Here is a 4,016-nt window from a genome sequence, read left to right as displayed (position 1 = left end):
GTCTGCAGGTGTGTCTATGTGAGAGTGTCGGATTGCTTGGAACTGGAGTTACAGACAGTTGTTAGCTGCCATGTGGGTGCCTGGAATGGAACCCGGGTCCTCTGGAAGAGCAGCCATTGCTCTTAACTACAGAGTCATCTCTCCAGCCCTCTAGATTATTTCTAATACCAGACACATTATAAATACCATGTAAAGAGTTCTGCTGCTTTTTAAAGTAAGTAATGGCAAGTATACATGCAGTGCAGACACATTTTTCCCTAAATGTTTGTGTGTGTTCTGTGTGTGTGTGTGTGTACGTGCGTGTGTGTACGTGCGTTTGTGACCAGAGGACAACCTCAGTGTGCCATTCCTCAGCATGTTCCACCTTTTCTAGGAGACAGAGTTTCTCACTGGCTGGAAACCTCCCAAGCAGGCTAGAGTAGCTGGCTAGCAAGTCTCAGAGATCTCTGCTTGTCTCTATGACCCTGGTGCTGGGATCATAAATGTGTACCACCATATCCAGCTTCTACTTAAGAAGAGGGTTCTGGGAATTGAATTCCAGCCTTTGTTCATGCAAAGGAAGCGCTTTGCCAACCGAACTCTCTCCCTATCCCTTCCACATAGTTTTGATGAGGCGTTGGTTGCATCTATAGAGGAGACCCTGTGGGTACAGAGAACCAAGTGTGCGTTTTACAAAGTAAGTGTGATGCACTCTCTGCTCACCATTCTGAGGCAGACCCCTCAAGCCCTTCTCACTTTATGTCTCTTTTACACTGACTCATGCCTAGGGCTTACCTAAGTCAAGGCCCAAGTGTTCCACGGTGATGTAAATCAGCTTTTCATCTAGGTATGCGCTTGTTGTGGCGCGCCAAGATTGATTTCAGTTGAACAGAATTTTGTAAGTACCATTGGAGGCGCTTTTATTCTAACACTGTAGAAATCAGTATTCTTCTAATTCATTTCTAATCGTTTCAAAGTTAGCATAAGAAAGGGTTACCTGGGGAAGAGGCTGGGTTTAGTGAGAGACCCTGCCTTAGAAAAATAAGGTTGATAAGCCACTGAAGAAGACTTTCAATGTCAATGTCTGACTTCCACATGCACACACACACACACACACAAACACACAAACATACATGCACTGCACATACACAGAGTTGAGCACATGCACACACACAAGAAATTGTTACTACTGACACATTTATAACAGAGCAAATCCTTTGGATACTAGAGGACATGAGCATTACACAGTCACTTGATATTAACTATAATTATTTTATATGAGTTTTACATTTTTCCAACTTAGTTTGGAAACAAATGTGACATGCCAAGCGCCACAGGAGGAAAAAAAAATGTTCTGTCAGTGCACCTCACAGGACAGAGAAACTTTGCAAAGCAGGTCCTCCTTCTGCCACAGATTTTTTTTTTAGGCTCCTTTCCAAATCAGTCTAATAAATCAGTTTTATTATTTTTTGGTGAAGAGAGATTCAACAATATCCACCTTTATTCACCTACATGGGCACATTCTGGAAACATCCTAGCGAGTGCTATAAACAATGGCCTTTCTATGCTGCATGCAGCCTGCCACGGAGCCATTACCAGCTGCTCCAGGAAGACTGAAACACAAACACACACAAAAAAAATATGTCCATAAATATACAATTTTAGCTCACTGTTTTTTTCTGGGAATTTATTCTGGTCTACAGTGGCTTCATCTTTAGTGACTTAAAATTTGAGGCAGTTTGCCTCACACAACCAGCTCTAGTCACGGGACTGTTGAGCACTGTTGCCAACAATCATGTATAATGATGGATTTTAGAAGCCACTTTCCAATCCAACTGTAGACAGTACCTTGGGGCAAGGTTTAACTTTTCTTTTTTTTTTAAAAAAAAAGTTCTGACATATGGCATCATTTGATTATGGTCTCGATGTAGCACACCTGTGCAGAGGAACCAAGTGTCAGTTCTTGGCAGTGCAAGAAGAAATGAGCCCTCCATCTCTATCTGGGAGGAAACATTAGGTTTTTCATTAGTCAGGGGATTAAACGCATGAAAAGATGCACAAAGCACAATCCGGTAGGTACTGTAATTCTGATAGCCAGTCAAGCAGCTAAAAAATAATTAACAAAACAAGTCAGTCGAAAATTCTAAGTTTGGTCAGGAAACGTCTCTGAAAGTAAAGAAGGGCCTGAGGAAATGGCTCAGTCAGTAAAGCAATTGCATGCAAGAATGGGACCTGAGCTAGAACCCCAGAACCCACAGAAAGAAAGAAAGAAAGAAAGAAAGAAAGAAAGAAAGAAAGAAAGAAAGAAAGAAAGAAAGAAAGAAAGAAAGAAAAAGAAAGAAAGAAAAAAGATTGTGGTGGAATTGCAATCTCAGTGTGGGGAGGCAGAGATAAGAGAATTATAGGCAGAAGTCTCTGTCCCACTAGCTGCTCACAAATAAACACATTAAGGCTTATAGTAATTATAAACACTCGACTGATAGGTCAGGTTTATTACTAACTAGCTCTTACAATTTAAATTAACACATTTCTATTAATCTATGTGCTGCCACATGGTTCAGAGTTTGTGGCCTCATTTTGTACATGACCTGCTCCTCTGCTTCTGGTTGGTGACTCCTCTGCATCTGGTTGACGATTCCTCTGTCTGGCTGTCCTGCCTATACTTCTGTCTAGCTACCAGCCAGCTAGCTTTTTGCTAAACCAATCCAAGTCCAAATCTTCACAGTGTACAAAAGGATTATTCCACAGCAGAGGATCCCTGGGGCTTGCTGGTCAGCCAGACTAGCCTACCTAACAAGCTCCAGGCAAACAAAAGAATCAAGCTAAGCTGCTCCTGGAGGACAGTCTTGAGCTTGGCTCTATCTTCCACAGGCATAAATATGCACATACTGATAAGATATGAATAATTTACTTTGGTATAAATCTTGATTTGTGGATACAAATTTAAGGTCAATTTTGTTGTATGTATATGTATTTCTGATCTTGATTAAGGTATCGTGATTGTGTAGCTCATTTAAAAGTGCAATGTATAATTAAGAAATATAGGTTAATAGATAATCATCTATAATAGTCAAGTTTGTAGTCATGTTAGTTAGATTTTCTAGATATGTATAGAGATATATTTCAGTTAGATAGGGATTCTTTGTATCTTTCAAAGACTACAGAATATGGCATTTAAAATGTTTTAATAACTTAGGGTTTATCGTGACAATGAAATGCATCTGCTCCTGGCATCACCAGCTACTTCAAGAGGAAGATGGACATCAAAGAGCCTCCTTATGGAATTTGCTCGCTATTTGGGCAAGAAACTGCTCTTGCCTGGACTGCTTCACTGGACATGCAGTACCCACAGAGAGATGACTGCTAAACTTGCCTAAAGGTGAGATGATCCTTCGGGGTTCCTGCTTCATGAAAGAGTCTATGAGACATTCTGCAGGATACAGAAGAAAGTGACTTAACTGTCTTTGAATTTTCCTACTTCATGGAAAAGTCTGCTGAATACTATGGGCCTGTAGGCTGAAGATGGATGCCCCAATGGTACAGAAGAACTTTGGGTGACTGTCCAGGCAGTGAGATGTCTCTGTCAATTCTAGAGTTTTGGAGGTTGCTTACAATGTACTTCCTGTTTACTTAGGTAATATTATATCCTTCTGGAGTCTTTGATGAAGTTGAAGAATAGATAAATTGTTATAGTTTTCCATTTTATGCTAAAAGATAAAATAGATATAAATAATGTAACTGTAATTCTTGCTTGATAATTGTTTTGTTATATGTAATTTTACTATGTTATAGTTAAAAACTTTCTTTTCTGTTTAAACAGAAAAAGGGAGATGGTGTAGGAGGTCCTTCTGTTTGTGTGTTGTTTTCATTGGTTAATTAATAAAGAAACTGCTTGGCCTGTTAGGGCAGAACTTAACTTAGGTAGGCGGAGAAGACAGAACTAAATTCTGGGAGGAAGAAAGCAGAGTCAGAATGAGAGCTGCCAGGTCAGACCTGCTAAATCTTTCTTGGTAAGCCACCACCTCGTGGTGAACACA

The sequence above is a fragment of the Chionomys nivalis genome, chromosome 2 (assembly GCF_950005125.1).
Source record: "Chionomys nivalis chromosome 2, mChiNiv1.1, whole genome shotgun sequence".
In the NCBI taxonomy this organism is placed as follows: Eukaryota; Metazoa; Chordata; class Mammalia; order Rodentia; family Cricetidae; genus Chionomys; species Chionomys nivalis.
The sequence above is the reverse complement of the archived record's forward strand: the minus strand, read 5'-3'. Positions refer to the sequence as shown.